Below are 13,028 nucleotides of genomic sequence, written 5' to 3' on the forward strand. Positions count from 1 at the left end.
CAACGTCATACTAAAACATTTTTTTTGACAGATTGCTGAGCGCCGTGTTCCACATAAAAATCGGTTCGCGGCCATCAAGCACAAACAGAATTCATACATAAGGCGCGCTGTCAACTTTTGAGAAAATGCAAGGATTTTAGGCTGTGCAGCGCCTCTGGGCTGCATGGCGTTAGCGTGGTTAGCTCGTTAGCGTGGTTAGCTAGCTAACACGTTGACGGCGTCCAGTCCCACGCACGGGGCGAAGTGCAGTAACTCGGACACGGCAAATCTCCGTTAACATCTTGTCGCTTCCTGCAGGTGAAGCGATGGGGGAGGAGGGGGAGCTGTGTTCAGTGAAGGAGGGGCGAGGCCGAGTAACGTTGCGTAAAGACAAAAGTGGACGAAAGAGAGGCAAACTTGCGGCTCCACAAGTATAATTATAACGTAGACTATATCGATATAAAGGATATTGTCACACCTTATATCTCGTATAAAAATATATCGATATTTTTTAAAAACTCGATATATCGCCCAGCCCTACACATACATATAAATCAAACCAGGTAACTTTAAGCAAATTAACTTTAAGCAAATTCTTAATAAAACCCTTTGTCGTCATTGTCCCCACCCCACCCCTATACTCCACCTGTGGGAGTCACCCACTGTTTAAGAACCACTCCTCTAATGTGTCGATGTGACTAACTGCAGCTGCATCAGGAAAGGCCTTGCCCAGGCAGCAGACACGTATACAGAATTCTTCATATCAGGCCACAGAATTAAAATCACCAGAAATAACTAAACAGCTATTTTACTTTTCTGGTTTCATGTCTACTCACAACTCCCAGTAACGCCCCCAACAACAATGCTAATTTTAAAACAAGGTAAGCCATCATTACAAAGAATTGCAGGTTCTCAAGCTGAGGAGAGGCAGCAGTGGAGATAAAGGCTCTAGTGTGTGTTGTAATGTCTGACCCTAATAACAATAATTGTGCCCTTTTTTCTTTATGTTGCTGTACTTTGTTGCCACAAAGGACCACTTGATGACTTTAAGTTACTCTTCAAGAGATTTCCTTGAGACTGGAGATCCTCTTGGAACTCCCCACGGAAAAGCCCCTTTAATGTCCTTCCCATGCTTATGAAGACAGTTTCATTTCCCTCCTCATTTCCCAGTTTACATACACAGCTGAATAAGTCTTTAAGTATGCAAACTACACAGCACCTCTCTACACATTTGCTGCTGTCACCCCTTTCCCGTTTCCCTCTGTGGATTGCACCATTTAAACCTAATGTCTTTCAACCATCTGTCCCCTCTGCTCCAAAGCTGTCCATCTGTAGAAATCCCATTACCCTCTCAATTTGGTATATTAGACACAACTCAAAGATTCAAGCAACACTTCCCACTTTTAAGCTTTCCTCCAAACATAAACAGTGGCTTGAACATCCGTTTACCACTTGAAAACACAACCCCCACAGAGTAACTGACTTGTACTATCTCTCTCCATATGTAAGGAGTCTTAAAACTAGACAAGCAACCCTGAGTAGTAGCTTTGTTAGGAATAGCCAGCATCTGGAAAGCAGACTGATTCACTCACTGGTAACAAAATATGCATATATGTTTTCCTCAGTTGAAGATTTCAGACTGAGTGTGGATTTACTAAGGCCAGTCTCCCCATATGCAACGTAAACAATGTCCACCATCTTCATGCTTTGCCAACACAAGTTTCAAAGACAGGAAATCTCACCGTCCATGAGAACAGTATTAGGAAAGCCCTGATGTCAGTAACACAGCAACAGTAAGGAGTGTGGGAATGTGAAGCTTTACGCAAACAACGTCCAGGATACCCTGTCATAATCTTTAAGGGCTTGCAGCAATCCATAAACTAAACTTCCAAGTAATTTTTTTAACCTAATTTTGTGTACCAGTTTCATTTCACTGCAATATGAGAGGCTTTACCTTGTTTCTGTCATTTACCCTGTACTCATAACAGGTTACAGATTTCCAGCTTTAAAGAAGCTAAGCTTTTGTCTTCTCTCCCCCACTCTCTCTCCCTCTCTTCAACAACCTTGAATCTTGTTTAAAGCTAGAAGCTCTGCTGCTGCTGGTGGCAGAAAAGTTGCTAGTCCTGACCAGGGCAGTAGCAGCTCTCCGACACACACCAACAACCAAATCTGAGGGGAGAAAAACAAAGAAAAAGAAAAAGAAAAAAAGAAAATAAAAAGAGAGATGCACAGAGGGGGGGAAACATACAGTTGGCAGTGAAGGCAGGTGGGAAGATTGCTTGCAGGGCTCTAGACTAACTTTTTGACATGGGCGCACCGGTACGCCTAACTTTAAAAATTTAGGCGTACCGGCACAAAAGTTAGGCGCACTCAAATTTTTCAACCGCATCGCTTAACACCGCAGTTTTACATGTGCACTTTCTTTGGGGGGGGGGGGGGGGGGGGGGGGGGAGTCCATACAGACAATATTAATTTCTAAATTATTAACTAACAAACTTGTGCTTAAAGTGCTTTGTCAATATTGTAGAAAATGTTAAAAACTTAATCATCATCTTGGCCTCCTCTGACGACCTGTTTGCTGCTGTCTGCTGCTGAAAGGCCGTGGGGAGAGGGGACACTTGGGCAGTGCATTTATTGCAGCATATAATGTGTTTTCTGGATACACTGTGCTTTTTCAGCATTCAAATATTGATGGCACCGTGTCAGAGCACTGGCTATGAATTTCAGACAGATCAGGCCTTAACAAAAAAGTTATCAATAGTTCTTTTCATCTTTTCTTATTACCCACAGCTACATCCACTTCTCTCAGGCCTAGGCTACTCACTAGGGCTGAGTATCATCACTGATTTCTATAATCCATTCAATTCCGGTTCTCAAAGTCCTGATTTGATTCAATTTAGCCTCAGACAGTCAGAAATATTATAATTCTGATCATTTATCAGTACTGATACACATGAGACTTCATCAGAATTGTGAAAATCACAGCAGATGCCTTTGTGTGAAAGTAACTGAGAATAAAACACAGGAAAACATGAAGGAGATTTTCCTGGTCTGGCTTTTTATAGCAGATAACCTTAAAAATATTCTGCAATTTTGCATAATTTTAAGAAATTTAAATTTCTTCAGTATTGAACAGCAGAAATTAGGCTTTCTTGTCCGAGGTCATTTAAGTGAAAAAAGAAAAAGCGCTGTAAACAACGCTAGACTGGTGGGTAATAAGCGAATGAATAATGCAGAAAACAGATTTGAGACGGGAAACTGTTCCTGAAGTACAGAGAGAGAGAGAGCTGTGCAGGAAGTGTGATTTTTATCGTGGTGGAAGCAAAACAGCAAAAGTCAGAGGGAATTCATGACGACATTGATCAAATGTGAAGCGCAGTTTGCTGCTTCTTTTGCTGCTGGCTCGGTGAATTTTGGTTGGAGAGAGGCAAAACCTGCAGCTCAGAATCAGCGCAAAAAGACGTAAACACAGCGCGGACCCGAAGAATTGCTAAGCTCCGACAGCGTGTCCGTGTTCAGGCCGTCGGGTGAGAAAGCCGAGAAAGACGAAGCTGATTCTGATGTGTTGGGTCCGCTCCGTGTTTAGGTCTTTGTGTGGAATCCGTTAATGAATTGATATCGCTTTATTCAAGCTACTCACCTCTCTCTTCCACCTGCACTTTCAACTGGACCACGGCCAATCAGAGAGGTCCCGCCCCTGACTATCTCTGATTGGTTTAGTCCACGATAGGGGCATAATGTGTGTCTGTTGTTGACCACACGGAGAGTTACAGAGATTTTTTTTTTGTTACCGGAACAGTTGGTCGCACCTGTGCGACCAAATATTTATTTTTAGTCGCACCACTGAAAAATTTGGTCGCATTTGCGACCAAATTGGTCGCACTCTAGAGCCCTGGCTTGTATCTCTCCCTCTCCCCAAACACAAGAAAAACAGGAATCACAACAAAGATAAAGTATTTGACCTTTGGAAACAATCGATAATGGAATAACTAAAATCCTATCAATACTGATCCATATTTTTGTGTAAAAATAAATTGAAAATATGCAGTTCGTCTTAAACACTTTCAGCCTATCCTTGAATGTGAATTCTCTGATCTTCATTAGCATACACTGCCCTGCTGGAGGAGAGAGGAGAAGATAGAGTACATCCCCCCCCCCCCCCCAAAAAAAAACCCAAAACAAAAAACCCAGCATACATTTAACTGAAGGGTTTAATAATGTTAATAATGTTCTTGTTGCAACCATTTTCAAAGGGGGTACATAATGGGCTGGCTATGAAAAACAAACCCCAGAGAGCAGCTTAGTTTGTACATATTAACCCTTTACAGCCGATCGGAGCGGGCACGCTCTGTTTTGCGTAACTATTTTTAAATCCCGGTAGCTCTGCAACCACGTAAGCTAGCGCAATAATTTTTTTTGCATATGAAACTGGAGGAGTTGTACTTACATCTTATGCCATCAGCTTGTCCTAGGTCACAGTTTCCTTCCACATATAGCTTTGCAAAAACTGCATAAAAATCACTTGCAGCAACAAAAACATGATATTCCAGAAACACGCTTCGCCGATCCAATCAGCTGTTTGTAACACTTCCTACGTCCATCAGCGTGAACTATCACATGACCGCATGACCTGCCCGAAACCGGAAGTGATGTCATTTTGCGGAAATGTAGTTTTTTTACCATCGTACCTCATGAGCTTATACTTGTGTTTTTAAAAGTTATGTTTGATTTCATGCCTTTCTGTGTCGTTTCTGGGATGCTTAGGACTCATATTCCACTGCTGGAAATAGTTTATTGTGATGCATATGCTGTTATTTTGCACTATAATATTTATTTTCGTTTTTCCTGCAGTATATAAAAATTGGTGTATTTCAAAAATAAAACTATGAAGACACTTAAAATAAATTTCCTGTGGTGGGAAACTAGTTTCTGCAACTTTTTTGTATTTACAGTTTTGAGGGATAAGCCTCTTAAATTTCTCTAACTAGAAATATATGTTAAAAAAACAAAAACGATTTTCAATTTTTTGTAGTTTATTACACTTTTTTGCAATTTATGTAATTACTATGCACCTAATGCAGACATATTATTAAAGTTTGGGCTATAATGGTTGTATTGATGTATAGCAACTTGAAATGCTCCCAAAAATGGCTCCACAGCATGTAAAAATATAATATAAGCTCTGGCGGACTTGGTTCTATGGTAGGTCTTAAAGGGTTAAAACAGCCTCTTCCAACACAGTTTCAGAAGTGCTGCCAAACAACAACCTGTTCAACGCAGTAAAAGACCAAATTAAAACCGTCCTCTCAAAACAACTACATCTGCCATTCCTATTCATCTGCTCCGCCGCCTGGCTTTTTACAGACGGCAGAGAGACGCGCTGCAGAAAAAGCCATAAAAATCTGAAATAATCTTGGAAAAATCTGAACATTCATCACATGAGAATGCAGAGCATCACACACTGGTATGATCAGGCACACAGCATCAAGTAAAGTGGTTGTACATGTCATAGGTGTTGAAAATAATTTTAAACTGCAATGACTGCTCACCTGACAGAAATGATCATGTTAGCGTTTTATTGCAATTAACTTTTTGCAGTGCACAATAACAAACTGCAATTTATCACCTTTTTCAAACTGCTAATTATGTTAAACTTAGGCAATATCTGTTTTATCAAAACATAGTTATCCCACTTCTTTTTTTTTTGCTGCAAAAATCAACCCTGTCACTAAAATCTGCTATAAATGTTGCCATAAGACGGAGTCAGTCTGAGACTGAATAGGGGCTGTTGAAAAACCACATATCTGTTGCTGTCTACATAGACAGAAATCCAACTATCACATCTGCATTCTGCAACTGTTCTACAGGAATAAAGCCAGAATACAACCAGCTGGCAGCCAGTCAAATCAAGTCTCTTCAAGTTGTGCTCATTGACAAAGACTCAGATTTAAGGCAACGTGCTTGCAATCTGTCTGCATTTATAAGTCAGATAGTAATTATTTGCAAACCTTCAACATCTCTCAGAGTACAGTCAGTCCAAGTCAGACTGCAACTGTTTGCCGACCTGTGCAATCCCCTTACGATCAAAAGTGGCTTTGAATGTGCAAACCCTGAAGGCGTGGGCAACCATTTAGTTACCACAAATTGCCATCACTTGCGGAATGTGAAAAATTCAATACAGTCGCCAGACACCCACCACTTCTTCTGGTAAATGTAAGGAGGTTGCCGTCCTGTCCTATTCCTACTAGTGTGACTGAGCTTGCTCGGAATTAGGAAATAACTTTGTCAAGCTAAATGCATCCAGTGTTGGATGGTTTATTAAATTTAAATTTGTTCTGATAACCTTATTTCAGGATGCTGGTGCAGGAGATTCCCAGATTATTTTAATTTATTTAATAAAAATATCGATATTTGGTGTTCTTGTATTGATACTATATCGGCACAAAAAAATATCGCAATACTATGCTGCATTGAGCCCCCCCCCCCCCCTACTATTTAGGGAGATCTATTAACTGTCAGTGATTTTACAAACTCAAGTGTTAAACATTGGTTGGCTTCATCTCGCTGTCTCAAGAGGGCACGCAGCATCCGACGGGACTGCACACACCCAGGACACCGGGTGTTTAAGCTGCTGCCGTCTGGCAGGAGGTTCAGGCTGCTGAGGTCCCGAACAAATAGACTCAAGGACAGCTTTTACAACAGGGCAATAGCCCTGATCAATGTAAATAGCTGACCTGACTGGATACCTCCCTGGACTTTTTAGGGGGAGGTAACAATGTTTAAAACGATAACAATAATATTTATATTTATAACAAGGTGCAATAATAATTAATGTGCAATAATAACAGTGTGCAATACACATACACTTATTCTTCTTTTTTATACTAAGTTAATATACTGTGTTGTGTTGTTTGTTACGTTGTGATGTGTCATATCGTGTCGTGTTGTGTTATATGTAGTGCCGACGTAGGACAGTTTTTCCAATTTCATTGTACTACTGTACTATGTATGACTGTGCAATGACAATAAAGAGTTATCTTATCTTATCTTATCTTCTAAATATGAGGATTTGCTGGGTTTTGGGTTGGATTTTTTCCCCCTCTTCAGGATTATGCAACAGTAAATGACCTTATCTTTGTGTTTTGGACAGTTGATCGGACAACAGGACACAGCAAGAGCAATTCTCAGAAACAGATTGGCTAATCAAGAAAATAACATCCAGATTTGTTCATAATGACAATACAGGCTATTTGCAGTCTGATCATAATTAGTAATACTATGGGTTCAGAAAGCCTTCGTCTTCTATACAATAAATGTTTGCAGGCACTTAAAGGAAACTGAACAGGTACAAAAAAATGTAATAAAATATTGTCCTTAACAGATCTCTGATCGTCAATCTTGGGCATGCATACATAGGTCACTTCAATATGACACAAAGTTAAGCCAGTACTAACAAATGAGACCCATTTTATCCTTCCATTTCTAATGATTAATAAACACCAGTGCTGAGAAAAAGAACATCATCAATTTTTGATCAAACAGAGGCAGATTTCCAGCTCCTGGCTGATCGGACCGTTTCATCTGTTATGTGCAACCCAAAGCACATTTTTAACCAGCAATCAATACAACAGCACTGAAATAAATGCTCCCTTTATGAAGCTTCTGGTGCTCAGCTTTTGTTGACACTCTTCCAGAGAAATGTTGTATCTCCTTTTTTTTTTTTTTTTTTTTTTTAAAGAAAGCTGTAAATTATGTAATTTGGCAACTGAATGATATCCTATCAGCAGTGTGTCCACACTTCTGCAGTCAAACTCAGTATGGCAAAAGATATGCAACAGTGCTGCTGCACTTTTGTAATCAATGTGGTGCTTTATACTGCACAGATTACACAAGTATGTGTGTGCAAAGCATCACTCTTAGAATAGCAGCGTAACAAATATAGAAGGGAAGTGACAGAAGATTCATTCAAATGGACTGGCTGACATCTGTGCATCTTAACCAAAGTTGGTCATCTGACCTGACCTCACGACTCCCTCCCAAACTGAAATTAACATGAGCTGCACAATTTGATCCAAACTGACAAAACAGCACAAGAGAAAGATGCAGCATGGTTAAATAAGAGAGAATTGAATCTGAAACCGTTTAATGGTGCGCTTCAGTACTGCACTTCTGTTGTTTAAGAGAAATATGTAATGAATGCACACCCATTTGGGTTTGGCTATCGCTGCATATGAGGGGTTGTGGTCAAGTTTGAGTTTAAACTTGATGCACTCCAGTTTTACACAGCGGAGTAGAAATCTGGGTAGTTCCAAGTTCATGTTTGACTCGAGTTACATTGCATTTAATCAACAATACAAAACAAAAAAAAACTATGGTAAAAACAATGTAATTAAGGCTTACACGATGAAACACAAGCTAAGGTCTCACAAGCATAATGAAGAACTGAAAATAATACGTATTGTTGGGCTGGTTTGTACTCTGCTGTTGCGACTCTGTTAGAACTGAAACAATTGGATGTCAGGGACACAAAGACAAGCCTGTCCACCACAGGAGAGTAAACATTAAGGCACCAGTAAAAAGAAATGGCCATACAGTTTTAGATCAACAACTTTCTAAAAATGTCTGGACAAAAGAGGAACATAATATTCATAACGGCTTGCAAGACTGTTGCATTAGGCTGCATTTACAGCATGTTAGGCGACTAACTGAATAAGGGATGTGGACTGTGCATCAAGCTGTCAGCTCAGTGTTGGTTTAACTAAAGCTGCCTCCTGTGACAAAACAATTTCAAGTCCTGTGATTTGCAAGAAATCAGAGCACAGCCACAATAACCTTAAAAGTCTTAAATCTCTCAGCTGTCAACATCCCATGAATTTAGTCCTCTGTTCCCCAAGATAAAGTCTGGATTTGGATAACTTTATAAAATTAACAGAAGTGACCTTTGCAGTGGCGCTATAAACATTTTTTAAACAGAAACCCTTGAACAGATGAAGAAATAGGAGCTGCCATACTAAACAGCATTTTTCTACTACACTTCGTGCTTTTGTGCTCCTTTCCTTTCTCCTTTATATGTGAATAGTGAAGCAAAGTTGCCTCTGGTGTGTTTAAGCTGCCTGGCAGCTGCCCAGGAGGAGTGGAGTCTGTGCAGCTATGCGTTTCATGGCATGTCTCAAACTGTTCATACAGGTTTGCAATCTATAATTTGACCATCCTGACGTCCATACTTTAGATTCATCGTTTGCTCTGCACACAGACATCAACTTGCTCTTCCTGTGGCTTCTTCCCAGTACATTGCTTTCTTTAGGACGTTTCCTTTTTCTGATCGAGGGTTTAAGAACAGAAAGTTGTATGCTGTACATTACCTCAAAACCTCGAGGCAAATCAGTGACTTTTTAAAGATGTAGACTGACTGAGTTAAAGTCAAGTTAAAGACCCACGGTTATCGGGTTAATGCGTGCACGGGCATTAAAGTCCTCGCACTCTGCAGCTGTTGACTCGGTTTGTTTAAAAAGCCCAGCGCTGGCCGGAGAGACAGCCGAAGTAGGCAACAAACTTCATCCCGTGCAGCACATTCAGCTAAATCTGCTAACTTAAACTTCAACTCTGAGCGCTACCAAGCTCCACATCAACACAAGCTGGCTAACGTTAGCACTGCTAATAGCTAGCGACTGCGTTAGCAGGCTAATGCTAGGCCCTTTTCCCCACCGGTCCACCGCTGCAATATCCCCGAGCTGCGGTGCTGTACTTTGTAATTCGCATTGTTTTTATTTACCTGGGAAATGTGGCGATGGACACAAGTAGCAGGACTTTCCAGCGCTTCCTCCCGGTCGGGTATCCACAGCGAGGTATCCTTTGAGGCTTGAAGAAGCTAACGCTTGGAGGTAAACGCTCCTTCTTGGGTCTCCCAGCAGCAGCAGTCACTGCACCTGACCAACCGAGGCTAGCACGCTAGCACGACCTGCTAACTAGCCTCCACAAGCCAAGTTCGTATACTGTTAACTGGCTAGTCAAACACTGCTAACGCTAGCTGCTCTGCCAAACTGACCAGTGCACTGCTCGACCCGTTGACTCTGTGCTCTTACACGGTGATTTACGATCATTACAAGAGGCAGAAGAAACCCACGGAGCCCATATAGCGCGTCAGTAGTAAAAGACTTGCCGTCCGCAAGCTCCTCAACAGGGGCCAGGTCTGCTCCTCTCCTGGCTCTCCACCGACTGGAGAGAAGGGCTGTCGCAACTTGATGATGGCACGTTTTTGTTTGCTCCTGTGCGCGCTTACGTGAGATATACGTCCATGTGAAAAATAAATAAAGTAGGTTAATTTTTATAAATGCAACCAATGGCGGATCAAGTCTTACGAATTGATTCGTGTTAAATGTTAAAATTCCACTTTTTAAAAAAAAAATCACAAAAATAACTGACAAATTTATGGAAACATTTATAGAGACATTTATTTATGGAGACAAATGAGTTTTTGTTTTTTTTTTGTTTTTTAAAGTAGAAATTAAAGATAGTAGTTGATTGGGATTTTATTTCGAAATATTCCAAACATATTCCCCTGGAGTTTATTTCTCCCTCTCTGCAGTACTTTTATTATTACGTTATTATTTTTATTTTGACAAGGCTTCAAAGAGGGGTTTGTGAAAGCATTTATATCATGGCCTTAAACCCGACTTTAGCAACTTTAGAGCCAATGCAACATGCATAGGTCCGGAGAAAACATAGATACACATGTGACGTGCGTGATGTGCCTACCTTCCTGGGGTGGGGGGTGTCCTGTAAGGCTCAAGCAGTAGTTCTTCCTTTTATGACCTTTTCCTGTGCCTAACGGAGCTGGGTCCCTGGTGAATGTGAGACACTCTAGATAAGCCATCAGATTAACTTCACCTCGTTTTTCTTTTCTTTGTCTTGTCATCTTCTCCTTATTATTTATATGACAATTAATATTAGAATTATCATTTTTGTTGTTAATGGTCGTGATGACCATTCCCAGGTCTAAGCCTATGGCTACAATATAGAAACGTATTTGCCCCATTCCTGATTACTTGTTTTTTTTTATATTTGTCACGTTTCAGATCATCAAAAAAAATTTAATATTAGACAGAGATAACCAGAGTAAATACAAAATGCAGTTTTTAAACGATGATTTCATTTATTAAAGGAAAAGGCTATCCAAAGCAACCTGGAGCTGTGTGAAAAAGTAATTGTCCTCTTCTTGTTAAATCATGAATGAACTGTGATTCACCATTTATTTATTTGAAAAGTTGATTTCAGTTTCAGTAGCCACACTCAGGTGTGATTACTGCCAGACCTGTTAAATTAAGAAGTCACTTAAATAGCACTTCGCTCTCGCACTGCTGGCTTACTTGTTGTTCCTAGAGTATTTAAAAGTAGAATGGGAGGGAGAGGCTTCAGTTTTCAGACCCCTCTTCGGTGGAACCAGCTTCCGTTTTGGATTCGGGAGACAGACACTATCTCTACTTTTAAGATTAGGCTTAAAACTTTCCTTTTTGCTAGGTGACCCTGAATCCTCCCTTAGTTATGATGCAATAGACGTAGGCTGCCGGGGGATTTCCATGATGCATTGAGTTTTTCCTTTCCAGTCACCTTTCTCACTCACTATGTGTTAACAGACCTCTCTGCATTGAATCATATCTGTTATTAATCTCTGTCTCTCTTCCACAGCATGTTTTTTATCCTGTTTTCCTTCTCCCACCCCAACCGGTCGTAGCAGATGGCCCCGCCCCTCCCTGAGCCTGGTTCTCCCGGAGGTTTCTTCCTGTTAAAAGGGAGTTTTTCCTTCCCACTGTCGCCAAAGTGCTTGCTCATAGGGGGTCATATGATTGTTGGGTTTTCTCTGAATATATTATTGTACGATCTACTGTACAATATAAAGCGCCTTGAGGGGATTGTTGTTGTGATTTGGCACTATATAAATAAAATTGAATTGAATTGAAATCAAGCCTGTTAGACAAAATGAAGCAGGCTAAAAAAACCTCAAAAAGCAACACATCATACCACAATCTAAAGAAACTCAAGAACAGCTAAGAAACAAAATCATTGATATCTGTCCATCTGGAAATGGGAACAAAGTTGTTTATAAGGCTTTGGGATTCCAGTGAAGCACAGTGAGCCATCACCACAAACGTAGAAAACTTGAAACAGTGGTGAACCTTCCTAGGAGTGACCAGCCTACCAAAATAACTCCAAAACATGTTGATGACTCATCCAGGAGGTCACAGAAGAACCCAGAACAACATTTAAAGGACTGCATGCCTCACTTGTCTCTGTTAAGGTTAGAGGTCATGAAAAATAGCATCCATGGGTCAAGGAGAAAACCAGTGCTGACTAAATGCATCTTGATGATCCCCAAGACTTCTGGGAAAATATTCTGTGGACTAATGAGACAAAAGTTTATTTTTGGAAGGTGAGTCCCATTACATCTGCATAAAGCTCAGCACAGTATTTCATTAAAAAAAAACCCCACCATAGCAACAGTAAAACATGGTGGTGGTAGTGCAATGGTCTAGGGATGCTTTGCTGCTTTAGGACCTGAAAGGCTTGCTATTATTGATTGAATCATTCTGCTCTCTACCAGAAACTCCTGAAGGAAAGTGTCTGGCCATCAGTTCATGCCCCCTCAAGAGGACAATGATCAGAAACACAACAATCCGGTCGTTAAGTCTGACGTCACTAGCCATGTCTGGGCCTAAACTCCGCTGCAGGTCCATATATCAAACGATCACTATGGCATTACTGAGAGTTGAAAAACTGTCTAAAGTCTTTCATCTTTAATACCAGGTGTAACAATTGAGTTTAACATCCAGGCATCCATGAAAACGGAATTTATGACATTTAACGGAGTTAGAAGTTAGCAGGAAGTTAGCTCGCTAGCTTCTATCTAAATACAATATAGCATGTCCTGACTGCGGGGTTTTGGAAACAAATTAAAACGTACAGCTCTGTTATCACTTCCAACATAAATGAAGACAGAAAACTAAACAGCAGTGATGTTTGTAGGGTTACTGAAGTTGGGCTAGCTGGTATAT

At 40.6% G+C, this 13,028-nt stretch overlaps 1 protein-coding gene across 6 annotated transcripts in view; it reads right to left on the bottom strand.

The window, feature by feature from the left end:
• Positions 1 to 10,238, bottom strand: part of fbxw7 (F-box and WD repeat domain containing 7) — a 139,769-nt gene extending 129,531 nt beyond the window's left edge. For all 6 annotated transcript variants that reach the window (XM_082537988.1, XM_082537989.1, XM_082537987.1 and 3 more), the window contains exon 1: positions 9,752 to 10,238. The gene's annotated coding sequence lies outside the window, so the exon portion shown is untranslated. The remainder of the gene's footprint in view (positions 1 to 9,751) is intronic.
• Between the last annotated feature and the right edge of the window lie 2,790 nt (positions 10,239 to 13,028).

The sequence above is a fragment of the Aulonocara stuartgranti genome (assembly GCF_965226115.1).
Source record: "Aulonocara stuartgranti genome assembly, chromosome: 6".
In the NCBI taxonomy this organism is placed as follows: Eukaryota; Metazoa; Chordata; class Actinopteri; order Cichliformes; family Cichlidae; genus Aulonocara; species Aulonocara stuartgranti.